Here is a 22,360-nt window from a genome sequence, read left to right as displayed (position 1 = left end):
TCAGTTTGCCCACCATTTGATTCATAAAACGAAGGGAAAGCTTACAAACCCATCCACACTGCCTTCTCCTGTGCAGGAAGCTGTCCTTCAGGGTGGAACGCAGCTGAAGCTGTGAACACGTCTCCTCCTCTCTCCCAGGTGTGAGGTTAGGTGCTGTCCAGCTCATTGAAAAGCTGATGGAAGCCATGTGACCCAAGGAAGCAGCAGGAAAGACAGTTACTTTCCTGTGAGTTCCAGAAACAAAACCTTAGACCAGTGTGTTTCAGTTGATGTGATCTTTGAGAAACATGAAAATGGGATAGAGTGTGTGAGAGGTACAGACCTCAGGTTATCAAGTAAGCATGGGATGTAATGTACAGCACAGGAAATACACTCGATAATAGTGTAATAACTTGGTGACATGTTCACTAAACTTATTACAATGATCATTTTGTAAGGTATAAAAATACTGCATCAGCAAGCTGTACACCTGAAACTAATATACTACTGTAAGTCACTTACACTTCCATTAAAAATTCTCAAATCAAGTTAAAAAAACAGACAAGGAGCCTGCAAATTTCAACTGTGGCAAATATGTTTAATAAAATCCCTTGGAATATTAGCCCAAAACAAGAGTAATGACCAAATTATGAGTTTAATTCTTATAAAAGTGACTCAAGTTTAGTTTAAAGACTGAAAATACATATAGTGATAATTGAAAAGTTTTTCTTTTACATGAATTAAGAAATAGTATTTTTAAATATTTAAAAGAGGAGAGCATTTGAATAAAAATACATATCAGATTTAATTTAATTTGTTTTTCTTTTTATGGCCACACCTGCAGCATGTGGAAGTTCCCAGGACAGGGGTTGAATCAGTGCTGCAGCTGTAACCTACACCACAGCCACAGCAACACCAGAAACGAGCCACATCTGCGATCTACCCCACAGCTCATGGCAACTCAAGGTCCTTAACCCACTGGACAGGGCCAGGGATCAAGCACGCATCCTCGTAGAAACAACATCTGGTCCTTAACCCACTGAGCTGCAACAAGAACTCCTGTATCAGATTTAATTTTATTCATGAATTCTGAATTTCTGCTTTATTGTGATATCTTTCCAAGGGAAGTCAGGTGGCGTTCTCATAATTAGGACGGATTCCCTCTAGTGCCCCCAGTGAGGAAGCTTCTATCATCCCAGCAGGAAGCTTAACAAACAAGATTTTCTATTTGGTGGTGAAAATGCAGAGGGTTAAGAAAGGAACCAGGGATGAAGTTCTGAGCTTAACCCTCCCAGTGAACACGAATGAGACCTTCCATTTGGGTTCTGAGAGTATCTCATTTCCTTCACCACCACGGGTTTCTCCTTTTAACTCCTATCTCGCCAGATGTACACTAGTTTTCACTTCTAAAATCAACAATGACGTATATGCTCTAGTAATACAACAAGAATCTCTGGCATTTGCATAGTTAATAGTCCATGAATTAATGTGAGCTATTAATGTGTGAAATAATGATGTATCAGCAAATAATGCATTACTTGGCAGAAAGCATTTTCTTTCTTTCTTTTTTTTTTCTTTTTTTTTTTTAGGGCCACACCCACAGCATACAGACATTCCCAGGTTAAGGGTCAAATCAGAGCTATAGCTGACCACCCACACTACAGCCACAGTGACACCAGATCCGAGCCACATCTGCAACCTACACCACAGCTCAGGGCCCCACCAGATCCTTAACCCACTGAGCGAGACCAGGGATTGAACCCGCAACCTCATAGTTCCTAGTTGGATTCACTTCTGCTAAACCACGACGGGAACTCCAGAAAGCATTTTCAACACAAACTGTTCTATAAGAATCTTTAAGAGTCTTTTTTAATTTTTCTTTTCTTTTTTTTTCCTGTTTTTTATTTATTTATTTTCTTTAAGGGCCACCTGCAGTATAGGGAAGTTCCCAGGCTAGGGGTTGAATCAGAGCTGTGGCCACAGGCCTACACCACAGCCATAGCAACGCCAGATCCGAGCCACATCCACGACCTACACCACAGCTATCAGCAATGCCTGATCCTTAACCTACTGAGCAAGGCCCGGGATTGAACCCGAATCCTCACAGATACTATGCTGGGTTCTTAACCCACTGAGCCACAACAGGAACTCCAAGAGTCTTTAATGTTTTACCTCTGGAGCCGAAATTAAGAAATTATGCATGTTTGTGTGTGCATGAATACTCGTGCCAGCTTTTAGAAACGGATTCTCCGCCTTCCGTCTCCTGACCCCTCTAAAGAGCCTAACACCTTGATTCGATTTGGAAATGTATCTTGGCAAAAAGTTATCGTCACCCGCCCAAGTGAGAACCAGGTCCCCACAGGAAATGGTTTAGAAATCAGACCCACGAGGGAAGATTATTCCATCTACCAAGGCAGTGCTGGTGCTACTGCTGACACCTTTTTGTTGACAGTTACCCTGGAATGTAAGAACCCACACTGGCCGCTGGGGAAATAAGACAAGCCTAGTTCTACGTGATGATCGGCGGACGTGTTCTTACAGAATGGCAGTGACAGCGCAGCTAGAACCCATTTCATTTTCAGATGAAAACAAAGTTTTGTTCCTGCAGTAGTGAGGAATAACAATAGGCTTCCAGCGGGTGATGCGAGGGTAGTATCAAGGTTTTATTTAGCAACGAGCACTAAAAATAGTCCCCCAGAGACGTGAGCCCATGGGTAACAGCTTTGACAGAAAGGTAGTTTTAGTTCTTATTCATTGATTCATGTTTTTCTTGAGAAAAAAAATGAAAACTTTTTAACAAAAAAAACACAGCGACCTTGGAGTGTGCAGACACCGTCAATGTGCGTCTTGTCTTTCTCTTCGCCGCGAGCTTTGCCCACGCACCGACCCCCTTCCTGTCTCAGCAGCAAACTGATCAAATCGTGACTGCGGGACCTGAGAACAAAACTCCAGGTACTGAGGACTCCATGGAAGGTTCACCCCCTGTGCGGATTCCCAGTTCTCCTCCATGGAAACGGCTGCATTTTTTCCCCAGCGAATAGTCACTGGCAGGTGACAATGTAAACGGAATAAACTTTTGCCCAAGGTTTGTTGTACACATTCAAAGTCCTCCAAGTGACCTCATCAACATGTCCCAGAGCTGAGAACACCTCAAGGTTTCCAGGCTTAAAATTTGCTAACATTTCCAAGGCACTCATAGTGAATATGGCACATCACGGATGTATCTTAAGAAGTCATCTTTTATTACGGAGAAAAGCATACTTTTGCAAAAAGGAAAGGAAACAAGTCATAAATCCACGGTAAGAGTATACTGATAGGGGGAGTTCCCTTGTGGCACAGTGGGTTAAAGATCTGGCCTTGTCACTGCAGCAGCCTGAGTCGCAGCCATGGGTGGGTTTGATTCCGGCCTGGGAATTTCCACACACTGTGGGCACAGCCTGCACACAAAATAGTACATGGATAGGTATTTTTCTTTTTTTAACAAACAAATACTGATTGAGATTCAATGGATCCACATGCAGGGGAGGGGCAGCTGCAGAGCGTCTGAAAATATACGCTGCAGCCAGCTAACACTCCAAGAGAATTTGCAGTCTGGGGTTGGAGGAGATTCAAATGGATGAAAGGTTAATTCTACTGTAAGGTAACATCATTTAGGAGACAAGACTGTGTATGTGAATCCAAGTCACACGAATTTTAGCTGGTGGCCTTCATTTAAATTCTTCAAGAGGTTTCCTCATCCCTAAGGTGAGGATAGGAATAGTGCCTTTCTCATGGGGTTTGAGGAGGAAAGAGGAAAATGCTCTTAGCACAAGGCCTGGCACGTGGTGAGCACTCAGGAAAGGCTGTCTCTGGCACGTGGTGCGAAGTATGTACTGCAGACAGGTCATGAGAGCCTGGAACCGGAGAGGAGGCACAATGAAAGACAGCAAGGGACCGTCACACTCGAGAGAGACCACTTCGACAGGCACTTGGAAGAGTCTTAGGACAAGGATGGGCAGAGGGCCGTCCTATTACAGGTTGTTGGGATGGAGCAGAGGAAGGGACAGACATGTCATGTCTGCTGGACCAGCCTGACTACAGCAGAAGTTGTGCAATGAAGGGTCCTAGGACATAAGATTGGAAAAGGAAGTGGAGGCCAAATGCTGAGGAACTCTGAACAAAAAGCAACATCATCTTGACTTTGTTGGTAGCGGGGAGTGATGAGAGGTTGCTGCCATTGCATGTTTACCAAAAACATCGACATGAACTTATCAGACGTATCCTTTGACAACAAACCCTGGAGAATAAGATCCAGGATGGTGATTAGAGAAACTGACCTGTTCAGAGGGGTGTTTAGAATTCCCAAGCCAAGCATCACAGGCATATCCCTGCCCTGGTCTCGGTCTGTTTTCAGATAGATGTACTTTCAGTGGAAAAGGTGAGAGTTGCTCTGCTTTTACCTAAGAAACAAACACATCTGGCCCACTGAGGTCTCGAAGCAGGACAGAATAACAGTGGTAAACAGAACTACTGCGTCAACCACGTGCCTGGCCTTAAAAAAATGTCTGCAGATGACATCGCTGTGAATACAAGCCTGCTGTCATCAGATCTCTTAGTTAGGTAAGCACACCAAATTACATTTCATAATACGTAACGCAGAGGGACTGGAGGGCATACCGAAGATTCCTATACAGTTCGTGCCCTCTGGAATATTAAAAACAGAAGTAGATTAATAGAAGTTTTTCATTTTAAAGTTCCAGAACTCTTAAAAACTTCAAAACCTAATGCAGGTTTCCATGTATACCATTTTAGATTTTAAAATATACTGTTGGCTTTTTTCGGTGACTAAATATTACAGAACAGCAAGCACAGCCTATACGCCCTTCTTCAGACATCGTACTGAGATAAATGAGTCATTTTAGTCTTGGTAGAAATTTCTCTATTACTCTAGAATAAAAGTTAGTAGTGGACATGGAGAATTATGGATCCTCTCTGACCTGCATTTATTCCTCTCTTTTCCTTCAGTGTAGATATGGCTCAGGACCAAATCTAAAAAAATTTACGTGAAGCGTATATAAATATAGATAGAGGAAAGCATTTATCATCTTTTACCAAAGAATAGCTTTCAACTCCAAAGACCAGTGTTTCGCAGCTGGGAATTATAACAGCAAAGGTTAGAAGTGGCCAGAGACAAAGCTGTGGAGGAAGCTGTGTGGGGTGTCTTCAGCCCCTCGGATCCCACGTGGCAGCCTCCTGAAAGAACAGGGCTGCATTTTACAGCACCCAGCTCCTCACTGCAGAGAGCCTTGTGCTCAGAAAACAGGTTTCTGCCTTTCTTTCCATCACCCCAGTGAAGCCCAGTCTCTGCAGTCCGTCTGATGAATTACGAATGCGCCTAAGAATCAAAAGAATGATGACGATATGAGTCACACCTTCGGAGGCCTGGGGACCAAGGGGTCCATGTGATGAGACACTTTCAGGGAGAGCATCTAACGGCTGCCTCTACCGACAGAAGGGACTGGGGAGACACGCTTCCCCACCGAATCCCTGAATCAGATCATTCAGACAACCAGTCAGCCCACCAGGGAGGTCGCCCTGCCTGAGGATAAGGGGTGCCTGTCCCCAGGGGCCGGTCCAGCACTATGGAAAGAAGTATCGCTGATTCCTCAACTCCGGGCCCAGAGTGCTACGCAGAGCACAGTGTGAGCTAATTCCGGGCTGCAGTTCTCCCCTGGCTGCCTGGTGACACGGTGACCCTCGGCTACCAAGCATGGGAAAGCGTTGCTGTGATGAATGCAAGGGCAGGGTCAGCTCGGAATCTTACTTCAGTTCCCTTCCACCTGGACGGCCAACACCTCGGCCCATCCCTGGCAGGGCTGGTGTGTGTCGTGCTATGCGACAAAGGCTGAGCTCCACTGATGCAGGATAAGAAGTGACCCTTACTCTCCTGACCCACAGCAACTCCCACCCCCGAGGCCCCCCCCCCCACAGGTGTGCTCCTGAGCCCCAGCAGCACAGGAACCCTGGAAGAGGCGGTGCAGGAGAGCCGTCACCTGGCAGAGGTCACTTCAACAGCCCTAATCTTAAAATAAAATAAAATATTACTAGACTGAAAACTTCTTGAGTGCAAGGATTATGTTTTATAATCCATTGTAACATTCAGCATAAGCCCTATAGCTAATGTTTATTGAGCAAATAAGTGAAAAATTAAAAAGACTGGGAAAGGAATGCTGCTGAGAGCAGTTAGACCTACTGAACTGTGATTTTTAAACTGGTTTAGCATCAGGATCTTTGATGCCCCTGAAAGCTTCTGTTGGTCAAAGGGTAAAACGGAGAAAGAGCAACTGACTGAAGCTTTTGGGAAAAGGAGGAGCCAGGCACTGCCGGCGCTTCTCCCCCACCCCGCGCCCCTTTACCGGCTGCCGGAGCCACCGCCCTGAGAGCACGGGGCTTTCTCAGCGCACAGGGCAAACACAAGCACATGCGACGTTCAATGCCGCAACTGCAAGGATAAAATTTACCAGGTTTATTATTGCAATTCTCACACAGACCATAGGTTCTGGCACATGGTAGGTGCTCAGTAAACATGAATGAATGAGTAGAGGATTGTCGCATCTAAATAAACCGCTCAAGGAAATGAGGTAAGGTTTAAAAAGACTCAACAGTGACAACACCACGTTTGGGGGGCAGGGGTCCTGCCTGCGGCATGTGGAAGTTCCTGGGCCAGATGTGGTACCCACGCCACAGCTGTGACACCAACCCCTGCAGTGACAATGCCAGATCCTTAACCCAGGGCTCCACAAGCGAACAGCTAAAAAGGCTCCTAGCATCCATATAAAATTACCTTTATGGAGTTCCCGTCCTGGCTCAGTGGTTAACGAATCCGACCAGGAACCATGAGGTTGTGGGTTGGATCCCTGGCCTCACTCAGTGGGTTAAGGATCTGGTGTTGCTGTGGCTCTGGCATGGGCCGGCGGCTACAGCTCCGATTGGACCCCTAGCCTGGGAACCTCCATATGCCACGGGTGCAGCCCTAAAAGGACAAAACACAAAAGACCAAAAAAAAAAAAAATTGCCTTTAAAAAATTTTAAGGTCTAGACAAAAAAAATTTCTCAAAATGTATTTGGAGAAATTTTATTTTACAGCAGGAAATACAGCATTCATGGTACAGAAAATTAATTTTCATTAATTAATCTATTTCCGAAGGAGCTATTCCTTTGTGCTTGAATAGAGTGAACAACAATTTACCTTCAAACTCAAAGCCTGTCATTACCCTGAAAGTGAGGTGTGCATTATTTATTCATCTTTCATAGAATTTTTCTTCTCCTGGTCACCAGCTGCAGATGCTGAAATGAGTGATTCTTTCCTGAGGCTCCTGATCTGGCTTTGTTCCAGTTTCACACCTTGTGCTACTCAATGTTTACAGAACGTTCTCCCCAACCCAGAGCAAGAGACTCATGTTTCACTCAGAATCATGGGTACACTTGTTTGAAGGTTGCTCAAGTGCAGATCCTCCTAGAAGCTTATCAGGGGCATTTTTTTTGGGGGGGGGGGGTCTTTTGTCTTCTTAGGGCTGCACCCATGGCATATGGAGGTTCCTAGGCTAGGGGCTGAATCGAAGCTGTAACCGCCGGCCTACACCAGAGCCACAGCAACACTGGATCCAAGCCAGATCTGTGACTTACACCACAGCTCACAGCACTGCTGGATCCTTAACACACCGAGCGAGGCCAGGGATCGAACTCGCGTCCTCATGGTTGCTAACAAACTTGTCAGGCTCATTAACCACTGAGCCGCGACGGGAACTCCAAGGGCATTTCTTAATTAGACCAGCATACACTGGTTGCTAAAGACAAGGAACTATAGAAAGTTGGTTGACTTAAACTGTATGAATTTATAAAGCAAATTTACCAAAACAAACCACACAGTTCTTCCCTGCAGTCAAATGAATATTTTCTACAGCAAGCTATATATTCAACAGTCTTTTGACAGGAGACCCTTTTGTACATATTCATTTCCTGGAAATTATGCAAAAGTAGTTCCAAAAGTTTAATTAAGTTTATGCACACAAAAGTGCACAGTTATAAGACCAACACTGTTCATAGTTTATATTGATCAAATTTGATGAAAGTATTAATAGACTAAAATATTTTGAGAGCTGGAAGCAGATTGTAGATGTAGGAAAAAAAAAAGAGTGCTTGATTAGAAAATATGACTTTTTTTTTTTTTTGGCTTTTTAGGGCCACATCCTCAGCACATGGAAGTTTCCAGTCTAGGGGTTGAATCAGAGGAATTGGAGCTACAGCTGCCGGCCTACACCACAGCCACAGCAACACCAGATCCAAGCCACGTCTGCAACCGACAGCACGGCTCAAGGCAATGTCAGATCTTTAACCCACTGAGCCAGGCCAGGATTCAAACCCGAGTCCTCACGGATCCTAGTCGGGTTCGTTACCGCTGAGTCGTGACGGTGTCATTTCTAACTCCGGGTTGACCTCCGTCATTATTAGCATTCGCCTGATTTTAGAAATGCCGTGAAAGAGAGGACGTAAGCCGCTGGACTCAAGTCTACACTTTCACCAGCTGTTCCAAATCATAAGTATAGTCTAAGGCTGATACTCATTTCAAGAATTTTAACTTCTAGGAATTCAAAGATGCACTTTCCTCTCTGAAAGATGGGTACTTGTTAATTCAGACAACTCCTAAGGTTGGTTCAAACCCTTGAGGATAATGGATACTCAAACCCTATGACTCATCTTGAAAATGGTGGCTTTGCTTCCACTGGAAAGCTCTGAAATTCTCCAAAACTCATCATTCCAGTTGAGTCGGAACATTCAAGCAACGGAGGAAAACTCAGGCTTTTTTCAGCACGTGGTCTATCCACACATCCTTTTTCAGCCAAAATACTTGTATTTCCCTGTACAAATTAGCACTAATTGATTTTTCTGTGCACCAAATTGATTTTCTCAAAATCTTTTAAATGACAAAAAAAAAAAAACCTTGATCTAAAATAAAGCAGCCCCAGGAACATCTTCAATAACTTTCACTCCCTGTCCATCTAACGCCTCTTCCTACTTCAACTTCTTCCAAATGCGCCGTGAACTATTTAAGGGCTAAGGGTCAGAGAACAGAAGAGAGTTTCAAACTTGCTCACTGTCCCCCTCTGTACTGTTGACTTGGTTTGCAAAGTTTATTGTTAAATTCTGTTAGCGTATAATACAACGGAAGCTGTGCAAAAAAATAGTAAAGACAATTATTAAATAAATGACTTTCTCCTTTTCCTTGAAAATGCCTTGTGGCAAATGAACTCAGTTTTTATTGCTTTTAAGGTGATGGACATTCTCTTTCTCTTGATCTTGGTTGTAGCTGCAATATTTAAAAGTTATATTTGTGACATGGTACAAGGTATACACTTAATATTTGAATTTTTTTTACCATATGTTAATAATACCACTATAAGAATATGTTCAAATCTTAAAGCAGCTAGATCTTTGCAAAACTGACCTGGGTTCTCAGTTGTCATAGATATAAAAGAGTTATGGCAATGCTGCCTTCTCCTCCTGGTTGTGTGATTTACACAACCACATGAAGAGCTATTTTCTGCCCAATAAAAATTTCCTATATAAAACAGGTGGCACTGATGTTGAGAAACAAAGGTGAAGCCCATTGTGATTACTTTGAATGGTTTGGGAATCTGGGCAAGGCTATGGCTCCCTCCCTCCCTGCCTCCCTTCTCCTGGCTGTGGTGTGAGTCCTGCTCCAACCCGATCCACTACCTACTCCGCCAAGAAGAGCTGGCCTGACCCTGACGTGCCCAGGGGATGTGACGGTGCTCTGTGGCAGTGCTGAGACTGACCTTTGAACACTGGCCAGGGCGCCAGGAACCTGCTGTTGGCCTTTTCGGAAAGCAGCCACCGGCTTCCTGAGCCTGCTCTTAATTACAGTGTGGACCTTCAACGGAAAACCCCTTTATCCCCAGGTTTGCGTCTGGATGGTTCTCTGGGCCTTTTCCCTTGTATTCCCATTCCTTTGTCCCAAAGATAAAGGGAATGCAACCTAAGAAGAAGCTATCCAGGTGCCAAAGCGTCTCCCCTTCATTTTGAGACCAGGAACGGGGACTGGGCAAGCAACTGTGTGCTGAACACTAGATTATGTTTCAGGCTTTAATACAGACATTTGCCATCACAGTCTGATGAGTAATATTAACGATTTTTTTTTGCTTTTTTTTAGGGCCACATCCATGGCATATGGAAGTTCCCAGGCTAGGGGTGGAATCGGAGCTGCAGCTGCCAGCCTACGCCACAGCCACAGCAGCGTGGGATCCAAGTTGCATCTGTGACCTACCCCACAGCTCACAGCAATGCCAGATCCTTACCTCACTGAGCGAGGCCAGGGATTGAACCTGCGTCCTCATGCTCCCTGAACCACCAGGGGACTCCCTTTTTTTTTTCTTAAGAAAACAAGTCCTAATTCCTCCAGCAAAGCTTAAACTAAGACTTACATATAACAGAACATGAGATAAGGAGACGTATGCAGGCATTTCTTCATAGAGAGAAGAAATTTTAAGTCATATTAGCTTACAGGCTAAGCTGCTGGGAAGCCCTCTCCTTTGAGCAAGAAAAGCCTTTAGAGAACAACTTGACACGGGGCCCTTTGGCGGTGTCTCCAACACGGTTCCCCTAATCACGGGTTTAATGTCCTTAACTGGCCATTTGCGGCACACCGCCTGACCCCGCTACAAGTTTCAGCAAATGACACTCAACTACTCTTGGAGCTGAAGCCAGACAGCCAGTAATCTTTCGAGATGAAGATACCATTCTTATCAAAGAGTTACTTTTACCATCATTTACAGCAGTTTATTTCCTAAACATACGGCGTGTACAAAGTATCACTAAAATCTATTTAAATTCTTTTTTATCGTTACTATTGCTTCTATGTTTAGGAAGTGGTATAGGTATGAATTAATATTAGGTATGAATTAACATTAGGTAATATTTACCGAGTCCGTAGTATGCCAGACACTATGCTAAATTAGCTCACCCAATCCTCAGAAAAGCGCTACAGAAATATATTAGTATTAGCCCTGTTCTACAAATGAAAAAAAATGAGCTCAGAGAGGTTAAGTAACTTGCCCAAAGTTGCACAACCAGTCATTTTCATTGAGGCAGCATGGCTCCAGAGCACAGACGTCTAACTCCACGAAACGTGGCACAACTAGATCACCTACCACTTACACACAACTCAGCAAGATCGCGTCTTGACAGACAAATAGCAAACTTAAATGGCAGGAAAACATCCATGTTCTGGCTTTTTTTTTTTTTTAATCAGCACTTCACATCATTTCCCGGGTGACACCCCTGTTCCTGGCACCAGCTGCGCACCCAGGGAATGTGACAGACACAATTCCTGCCCTCAAGGAGCTTATTTCTAGTTGGACCAGGAAGAGACAGAGAACAAAACTGTAAACAAAGGGAGTTCCTGTTGTGGCTCAGTGGAAACGAACCCAACTTGTATCCACGAGGATGCGGGTTCAATTCCTAGCCTCGCTCAATGGGTTAAGGATCAGGCGTTGCCATGAGCTGTGGTTTAGGTCACAGATGCGGCTCGGATCTTAAGTCACTGTGGCTGTGGTGGAGGCCGGCAGCTGTCGCTCTGATTCCACCCCTAGCCTGGGAACTTCCATATGCCGCACATGCAGCCCTAAAAAGCCAAAACAAAAAACAAACAAACAAAAAACACCTGTAGACAAGACCGACTCAGAGGCTGTGAAGGAAAACCGAATACTCTGATGACAAGTACCTCGGACACAAGAAGATGGTTCTTAAGGCAGAATGGTCAGGAAAGGCCTCTCTGAGGAGATGGCATGAGAGCTTTAAAAAGTCTTGAGAAGGCAGTTAGCAGAAACCCGCTTTCCCGAATTGTGAGATTAGGATTCAGGCAGAGGAAATAACAAATCACAAAGGCCTTAAGACAGAAAAGCCCTCCCTTTGCGCAAAGCACTGAAAAGAAAGAAAAGGTGACCCAGACGACGAAAGCCTAGGGAGCCAGGTTAGCAGGGGAACATGCTCGAGTCAGGCAGAGAAGCAGCAAAGCTCGGACACGGCCCGGCAGGCCGTGGAGCTTTTGTCCCCAGCACCATGGGAAAGAAACCGCTGGAGGGTTTCCACCAGAGTGAGCAGACCACACCGGGTTATGTGCAGACTTGGCAGAGACGGGAGCAGATGCGGGAGCGGGGTTGGCAGGCCTCTGTCTCTAAAGTGAGAGGGGGGTGGCCTGAGCCAGCAGTGTGCCTGGAGGAGAAGGGGGCTCCCAGCTTCTGAGAATATCTGGGATGCACCCGGATAAGACTAGCCAAGGGCTGACCTGCTGAGATGAGGAGATGCGGGAAGGGCAGGGCGGGGAGAACAGATTCCAGATCCCGTTTGGGGTGCACTGTGTTTGAAGCGTTCGATTCATATCCAAATAGAGATCATTTATGTGAATTTAAATTCTTCAGCCTTTGATTTTGACAAGACAGGGCTGCGATGCGGCAGTTCCATACATATTTCCGGGCAGAGCCCAGACAAACCTGCAGGGCTGGGTAACGCCACTGGTAGTGACGGGATGGAAATTTAGTCTCAGGAGAATGTCGCTGTTTCAAGGCGTAATGCCTTCCCTACCTGAAACCCTTTCAGACAGTGGGGAAGGCTGCGGATGTTTATAGCACAGAGAAGAACCCTAGCCCTAACCCTAACCGCGGGGAGGGGGCCTTCAGAGCTGTTCCCCCAGGACACAGTAACTGTAGCCCCTCCTCTCCCAGACGACCCGCCCAGGATGCTTCCTCTCTCCCCGCGCTTCTCAGCCAAGGACCTTGCTTCCATGACTGTGCGTCTCACCTCCAGAACAACCCACCTGTGCCTGCGCCCACATGGCCTTCCTTCCCGCCAGTTAGCCACCTGGAAATGCCCTGCAGAGGGGACACGAAGGCCCAGCGGCTGGGGCACAGGGCCCCTCTCCTCCCTGAGCAGGCCTTCCTTTCACGCGGATCTCGGGTCCTTCCCATCACAGGCCAACGCACATTTTTCGCTAAGAAAAACAGTATTTGGATCCCCACTTTTCCTGCCAGCTACAGTCCTGTTTCCGCTCCTCTCTGCAGCGAGCTCCCGAAAACTGTCTCTATTCACCATCTCAATCTCTCTCCTCCACCCTCGCATTCTGTCTTAAAGCCGCGGCAAACTTTCTCCCCACCCCTCCTCTAAAAACTGCTCTCCTCAACCTTGCCAATAAATTTGGGGGTTGGAGCCCCTTGGCATCTTGTGTGGCTTTGCTTGAGTGCAGGGTGTAACACAGCAATTACTCACTCCTCCCGGGAATGGGCTTCAGCTCTCTCGACTTCCTCCCACTCACTTCACAGCCTCGGGCTCCGGAGGGCAGCCCTCTTCTTCTCTCTACCCCTCAGCCTCCGAACGTCTCCTTAGCTCCATCACTCCTTTGGTACCCTCTGAATACGATCACATGCTGTCAGCTCCCAAATGACAACCTCCCTCCCAACCCTCTCTCTGACATTTGCAACCAACTTTCCACTCAAGAGCTGCCCCTGGACATCTAAAAGGCATCCTGTACCCCATGAGGCCAACACCCAGCACCACCTCCAAACCCTCATCCCAGTGGATGGTGACTCCACCCTTCCAAGCGCTCAGGCAAAAAAATACGGCATCCTTCTTTTTTTTTTTCTTTTTGTCTTTTTGCCTTTTCTAGGGCTGCATCCACAGCATATAGAGGTTCCCAGGCTAGGGGTCCAATCGGAGCTGTAGCCGCCGGCCCATGCCAGAGCCACAGCAACGTGGGATCCTAGCCGCGTCTGCAACCTACACCACAGCTCAGGGCAACGCCAGATCCTTAACCCACTGAGCAAGGCCAGGAATCGAACCCACAACCTCATGGTTCCTAGTCGGATTCGTTAACCACTGAGCCACGATGGGAACTCCAACGAATCATTCTTGATGCCTGTTTCTCTCTCATACTCCACACCTAATCCACCATTATCTTTGTGTGACAGCTGAGAGAGACTAAGTGATTGGCCCAAGATTCCTCAGCTGGGATTCAGATCCAGCTCTCTCCAGCACTAGAGAGAGACAGTGCCAAACAGGGAAGAGTGCAGCCTTAAACATTCGCCTGAAAATGAGTCATCAAACCAACCACTGGAATAGGAAAGGAATATATATGGCGTATGCAAATATTCCCAAGATTCTCTGTGGTGGCCGGGTGGTAACGCTAAACTAAGATATTGTCTACAATACCTTACACTTTCACAGTGGGCAAAAGAAACGTACCAGCTGTGTGGTGCAGTTTGGTGGGCACGCTGACTAAAGACAAGTTATTGAAGATGTAGTAGGGTTTTCTTCTGCTCTGCCCTTAAACAAAACCACGAGGCACAAACCCCCCTTTTACCACATTTGCCTAGAATTCAGATGAGCAGATTTTCCAATGTTCTTACCAGAAATGACAGTCAAAGACATTCTCGGATCTTCCTCACTCTGCCTCTGCCCTTTTCATGTGGCTGGCTGAGTTTGGCAACTGTCCACAGACTTACGAAGCTGTGGGAAGCGGCCTATGACCCCTTTCCATTCTTGCTGCCCTCTGTAATCCTGGAGCACAGCCACGATCAGATTTTGCCTCGAAGATGTTAGCTGCCTCAACTGTTTGGATTCCTTTTGCCCCCAGTGTTTTTGTTCCCCATACGCTATGTGATGTCAGGACCTGTGGTTTCCAGAGAAGGGCTGGGAGAAGCCGCTTCACTCACTGAGCATAAACACTGTTTACAAGCACCGGGATGGGTCGGTTCCTTTCACTGGGGCAGCTTCGCTGGTGGCCTCTCTAAAGTTTTGCAGCGCTGGTTTTAAATCCCAATATTTAGCTTCCTCATCCTTCAGGCTTTCAGGAGGCCGTGGCCACCATCTGTTAGGGATGACAACGCGGTACGGAGGGAGCAGGTCTAAAGAACAGTCATTTTCATGACTCGGGATTCTTTCCTCCATGATGGGCTGCAAATACTGACTATTTTTTGTAAATAACCTAACAATTTCTCCATCCCCCGCTCAAAGAAACTGTCATCTCTACCTTTTCCTCACCACGTTCTCGACTTGCTCATTCCCCCCGGGACAACGCTCCTCTGTCACAACCACAGGGGTCTGGCTGCTGATGTTCTGTTTCTTCCCGTGAGTGTAACGAGTCAAATTCAACAATTCCTTAAAGCTGCTGCTGAAAGAAAGTCAACCAGAAAAAACTCAGCCCGCACCCTCTCTTCTCCACGTCTCCCTCGTTACTTGCACTGAACAGTATCTACTGCCACGGCCACTGTCAGTTACAGACAGCATCTAAAACACAGGATACGCTCTTACCAGAATCCTGGATTAAGAACGTGAACCAGCCCAAAGAGTTCAGGGTACGTTTACCAATGAACATTAGGTGTGCAGGCCATCAGAACCATCAACCAACCTGTGACTGTCCAACCAATGCGCCCACACCACTGCCTTTATCCAGTGACAGGACCGCATTCAAAACTGCAGAGTGTTGCTTCACGTTTCCAGCCTGAGACCGTCCTCGCCGAGGTCCTCCCTGGAGGCACATCACTCAGTCCCCGCCCTGGGCTCGATTCCATAGGCTGTTCCCACAAAAGCCCAGAAGCTCAGAGACGGGCGAAGAACCTCCTCTGATCACTCCGGGTCAAGTGCCATCGACATGTGAGCCTGGGAGCAGCTGCAAGCTACACCACGCCATCAGCCACCTCTCATCTTCCTCGTTCGGTGTCTTTAAAGGCTTGGCCGTCTTATTCAAGAGGAGGCGGCCTTTCTCCCCACCGCGGTCTCCTTTCTATTTTTCCTTATGTCGCCTTTCTGAGACAGCCCTTGAGAATGCCTCTTCCATACATTTCTGGTTCAGTCCATTATGTACGAAGAGGTTTCTGTTTGCGTTTTACATTGTAAGCATGATGTTTAAGGGTAATGACGAACATGGAAGAAAGTTTTGGTTAATCTACAGTCTAATGACCATGGAGACACCAATTTTATAAAAGAGAGCGAAATAAAGAGAATTCCTCAAGAAACGCAATTAAGAAAAGAGAAGGAAGTGAACAGAGAGTCTAAATTGACATGGTGGCCGGGGGGAGGGAGGAGGGTGTGGGATGGCTGGGAGTTTGGGGGCAGTAGATGCAAACTGCTACATTTAGAGTGGAGGAGCCACGAGGTCCCGCCGTACAGCACAGGGACCTCTATCCAGTCTCCTGGGTTAGAACATGACGGAAGACAGTACCAAAAATGGACATATACGTATGACTGGGTCATTTTGCTGTGCCACGGAAATGGAAGGAACGCTGCAAAGCAACCATACCTTCATAAAAGTTTTTTAAACATTAATATGGTTGGGTAACAGGTCAAGTTTAAAGCATGACTGAAGTCACACAGCACCACATCCCTTAAAATCTGGGACTCAAAGTCGACCAGAGAAAGGTCAGTTCAGATTTGCACAGAGCGAGCTAAAGATCCCAGCTGCCTTTTCTTTTGATGTTCAGCATTATTAGAACACCTCTCATCACTGATGTACTCCTGACGAAGAGCTCAGGTGCTCAAAGGTGACCAAGGCTCAGTGGAAGACCTGGATTCCCTCGGGGAAAGCCGGCGGCAGGCTCTACCCGTCCCTGACTCAGCTCCTGCAGCTTGAGGACGTGGGACTGCTGTCCAAGATTGTAACAGTAAAACAGGAGGCAGTAACACGGCGAGGCCAGGGCCAAGGGGACTTGGGGCAAACAAAGCTGAGCCCCGCCCTGGGCAGAGAGTTGGCTTTGCCTCACACTCTGAGAAGCTACTGTCTGATCCGAAGAGATACCACTGTTGCAGTAAACAAGGACAGCATCTCATCTACTGTTTTCACAGCAACACCAAACGGCAGGGACTGCACATTCTCCAAGAAGAGAAACTCTCAGTCAAATGCCACAGGAACATTGCGTCTGTATCGAGCCATTATAAGCCACTGAAATCCCCAGTCAAACCATGCTTCCATAACAGCAGTGTAAAGCTCCAATTCCAGGAAGACAAGGCAATAATTCCCCTTATAAGAACAAAGAAACCTCCAAAGAGAAAGACAATAGCTATTGTTTAAAATTTCTTCTTATAGAAGGAACTATTTACACTCAATAGTAGAAGGATAAAATTTCCTAAATTCAAAATCAAATGGAAGGATAATTGTCATCTTATCTACAAATAATAATTCTTGGACCTGATGTCATGATCATATGCTAATTTGTAGATAATGAATAAATATCAAGTCCTAAATCAACTTCTTTAGGTGGAAAAAAAAAGGAGAAAGAGTAGTGATTTTTTTTTTCCAGGATTTTCTCACTGGGTAGAAGGACAGGACAAATTCTAAGGCATTGCTAATCTTAAAAGCTCACTCATTTGTGTGTGTCGTGCATTAGTTTTTTGGGATTTCTCCCCAGCTGGAAGGCCTTCCCTTACTCAGAGACAGGTGCGCTCCCTGCCTTGCCCGCAGGTTACAAGACCCCTCAGAGCACCGTGCATCACCACCAGGCCCAGTACTAGCCACGGGAAATGTCGCAGAATGTTCTAACTGCAGCGACCGAAATGCTCAGTTATGAATACGCAGTAGTTGTCTGCTGCATGGGACAGCACTTGGCCTGGGGGCCCAGGTCTCAATGTTCAGACTCAGTCGCATCGCTGTAACTTGCAAATGCGAGTTACCTTCTGCTTTCCCTTCTCCCTGCTCTGCACCCACCTTCTAGCTTGAGTCCCTCATACGGACACCAGTTCACACAGACTGTGCCAAAAGGGTCACCTTCTACTTCCCCGTAAGGTATCAGCTGACACATACAGGAACACGTATACAGGAGGGGACAGGAGCACGCTCGGGGTCATGAAGATTTACGGCCACAGATGTTTCCCATTAGAGCTGAATGTAGACCATCAACCAAACATAACGGGGGGGGGGGTCTTGGCCCTGCTTTAATACACATTATGGTTAGTATTTATAGTGTACTTGCAGTCATATAGATATGGAAAATATAGTCATATATATATACACACACACACATATACAAACTATGGTCATATAGATATAATATGGAAAAGGCACACCCATGAAGTCTGACGGATGCAACCTTAACCAAATAATCAACGTTACAATCACCAGATTGAAGCCCCTGGTGTGCAATGAGAAGAACACCTCGCCTCGAGTGTTCTTTGCAAAAATCCATAATCCCAGTGCATCAGAGGAAAACATCAGACCGACCCAAAATGAGGGGCCCTTTACAAAATGCCAAACCATAGATAGCTCTTTAAAGTTTAGTCTCAAGGTCATGAGCGGCAAGGAAAGACTGGGTAACTTTCCAGAGTAGAGAGGTCTTCGGACAGAGCAGTTAACACAGGATGCTAGCCTGGGGTGGATACTCAGCAAAGGGACATGAGCAGAAAAACTGGGGAAATGCAAATAAAGTCTGTAGTTTAGTTAATACCATGGTACCAGTGTTAGCTGCTTCTCGGTTTGGACAGGACACACTGTGGGTCACACAGGATGTTAGCACGGGTGATTCCGGGTGAGGAACACACAGGAACTCGCTTCTGTCTTTGCAACCTTCCTGTGAATCTAAAACTTTTCCCCGAAAAAGTCACTTAAAAAATACTGTTAACATATTGTGAAATATGACCAAATGCCAGCTACAGAGACCAAGGAATAGGACTGAGTTAACCTCCTGAGATGCACGCAAGAAAGTGTGGTACCTACAATTTAAGATTCCCCTCTCCCTCCTTACAGACACCTGGCTGTAACTAATGCCACAACCAGCATTCCAGCGACACATCTTTACATTCCACTACCTTGGAGCACATGAAACATATTCTGAAGAGAATAAAACGAAAAATTTTGAAAATTTCCAAATTTCTTCAAATCACAATTGACTGCCTGGCTTCTTAACCTTTCCATGTATTTTTAAAAAGAAAGAAAGGGCTACTTCTACTTTTTTATTTTCTCCTTTTGCTGAGCTAATAAAACCAACCTTTCCTTTACATTTCCTTACATTGATTTTAACGGGGCATCAAATGTGACAAGACGCGCACTTCACTTCCAAGAACTGCGTACCCAGCTTACAAATTGAACGGGCACGACACCACTTCTGTTAAAAGGGTTGCTGTGTGAGTCTGCGGATGGCAGTGTGGAAAGACACGCATCGGCAGTGACAAGACAGAGACAGCAAGCTGACCTCCAAGGACCCAGGCTCTCCTTCCCGAGGGTAATGGTGCTGCTGGAAAAGTGGTTCTCTCGTTCCCAAGCCCCCTTCCTTCTAAGGGAAGCTATGTTACTAGATGGGATCCATTTACTGTGACTGTGTATCAATTCCACGCCCAAGCGCTTTCCACTCTGTTCCCTCCACACTCTCCTTGCTTTGCCCGACAACCCTGAAGGCAAACTGCACGGTACTATCCTGCTTCGAAAGCAAAGCTATGAAACTAAGAAAAGTAACACATGATTATACTAAATTTCACTCACCTTATGTCTATGTAAGGAGAGACTACCCATGTCAACACAAGTCTTATATACAATGTTATACACATATATTTTCATACATTTACTGGAAAAAAATCCAGGTATAAACAGATCTATGCTATTCAAACCCATGTTGTTCAAAGGAGAACTACAGATGCTGCGTGGGGAAGAGAAGAACAAGTTCTTTAATCTTTCAATCTCAACCATCTTCCTCCTCTTGTAATTTGAAAGAAGGTACCTCTTCCTACCAGATTAAAAAATATTTTTCTCTTTAGGATAAAATCACCTGCAAATGCGAACAAGTATCCTCTGTTTTCGATCCAGGATCACAAATGCAGTGTTGCAGTGCAGATGTGCAGGTCATTCTGAAAATACGGGTCACCCAGATGCATGACCACCAGAAGTCAAAAGGATGTGAAGATTCCATCAGGTGTCAGAACTCAGAAACATGGAAAGCCATAGACACAACCCACACCTCCAAACGGGGACGGGGGAGGGGGTCATTATTTGTTTACATGTCCAGGGCAATACTTCTTTTTAAAAAATCATGTATTAAAAGCAAAACCAACAAAATAAGACTATGCTTTTGACCTCACAAAAATTTCAGTATCTACTCCTTTCTCTCAGTCTCATGATACAACCACCGTGGTACAGACAGGCAAGTCTCACCATCCGCACAGCCCTGGTCCTAGAGAGAAGATGCTCCAGGACCAGCTCTGAGAAGTCACAGCTAGTTGTGAGAAGTGATGTGTGTGGCTGCCGGCAGTGACAAATCCCAGAGGGATCCTGCCCCGATTTCATCCTCTGCCTCCATGAAAGGAAAACTAGGGTTGAGACGATAGAGTCAAGATGGAGTCCTGAATCATTGCTTAAAGGAAGCTGCCTTGGCGACCTGGCAGGCACAGCGAGGGCTTTTATTCAGAAACACGCTGAGATTCTGAGCTGGCCTGTTAGGGCAGCATAGCCCAGCCTCCCCGACTACTACAGCACCTTCCGACTTTCTCTCTCCTTTGAATGCCATGCCTTTCAACCCATTAACGACAAAGGTATTTACCTCGATGTATGCTTTGGGCACTGTTATTTAAACAAAGCCTTTGCTTAGTCTAACTCAAAGTCTTCAGGTCAGACAAGCATATTCTCGAGACCTCTCATTCACTGCCTTATGGAAAGCATGGTATGAGATAATGAATCTTAAAAAAAAAAATAACGGCACATCCCAGACCACCGTCTAAATTCATGAACACAGGAGACATCGACAACACGCATGGACAGGGAACACAACGAACCAACCCTATCTGTCTTCTCTCTGTCGGCCACAATGAAGAGGCCTGAACGCCATTTGCTCTTTTAGGGGAAGACACGACGGAAGGACCAGAGATCAGTTTGTTCACATTAAAATATATATGTGTCATAAGTAAAAATATCTCAGCTTTGCACAATAAAGTCAACAGCAACCCACCATCCAGAAGGACTGTAGATGAGGCAGAATGCTGTCCATTATAATCAACAGAACAGGCGGAAATGTTGGCATAACTCCAGCTGGCATCGAAAGCCACCGGGGTAGGCCTCTAAACACTAACCTGTACGTTAATGACTAAATGACTCACTCAGCTCAACACGGCGGCCTTATGTGCGGCATCCCAGCGGCCGTGGCCATGCTGCAGGCACACGCGCTCTCCCAGCACGACCAGAACAGTGCTCACCCGTTCCCCTGATGGATTTCTCATGAAATATAAACCCGATTTTTTTTAAATAATTGGAAAGTTTTACTCAAGCCAAATGGGAGGATTCTAACCCGGGGAAAGCATCTCAGAAAGCTCTGAGAACTGGCCTCCCCGTGAGAAGTCAAGGCAGAGTTCAAGAAGTTTTTTGAGACAGAGCACTGTACATCAGACGCGTTACTGCCAGTTCACACAATCCAGATCTGAGGGCCATGACGGTGGGTCTGGGGACCCGTAACGAGATCAAGAAGGAATGCTATCTCTTTTATTTTTTACATTTTCTTATTACAGTATAGTTGACTTACAGTGTTGTGTCAATTCCTGCCGTACGGCAGAGTGAGTGAGTCCGTCATACACATATATACACATTCTTCTTTTCATGCTATCTTCCACGATGGTCTATCCCAAGAACTGGGCAGAGGTCCCTGTGCTGTACAGGAGGACCTCATGGCTTGTCCACTCTAAATCTAAGAGTTTGCATCTACCAACCCCAAACCCCCAGTCCATCCCACTCCCTCCCCGCTCCCTCTTGGCAACCACAAGTCTGTTCTGTTTGTGAGTCTGTTTCTGTTATAAACCCTTTTTAAAACAGCACTGTTGTAAATCTTATTTTAAAAAGGTTTAAAAAATATGTAAACCCTATTAAAACAGGTCCAGCAAAAACCTGTGACACATACATTCAGGTGTACATAACGCTACATTTTCCAGCTCAGCACCATTTCGCAACATAAATTCCTCGGGATTTACTTTTTTTAAAATGATTTTTATTTTTTCCACTGTAGTTGGTTTACAGTGTTCTGTCAGTTTTCTACTGTACAGCAAAGTGACCCAGTCACACACACACACACACACACAAATATATATATATATACACATTCTTTTGCTCACATTTTCATGCTCCATCACAAGTGACTAGATATAGTTCCCAGTGCTATACAACAGGATCTCATTGCTAATCCATTCCAAAGGCAATAGTCTATATCCATTAAGCCCAGATTCTCAGTCTATCCCACTCCCTCCCCCTCCTCCATGGCAACCACAAGTCTGTTCTCCAAGTCCATGAGTTTCTTTTCTGTAGAAAGGTTCATTTGTGCCGTATACTAGATTCCAGATATAAGTGATATCATATGGTATTTGTCTTTCTCTT

The sequence above is a fragment of the Phacochoerus africanus genome, chromosome 12, assembly GCF_016906955.1.
Source record: "Phacochoerus africanus isolate WHEZ1 chromosome 12, ROS_Pafr_v1, whole genome shotgun sequence".
Lineage (NCBI taxonomy): Eukaryota > Metazoa > Chordata > Mammalia > Artiodactyla > Suidae > Phacochoerus > Phacochoerus africanus.
The sequence above is the reverse complement of the archived record's forward strand: the minus strand, read 5'-3'. Positions refer to the sequence as shown.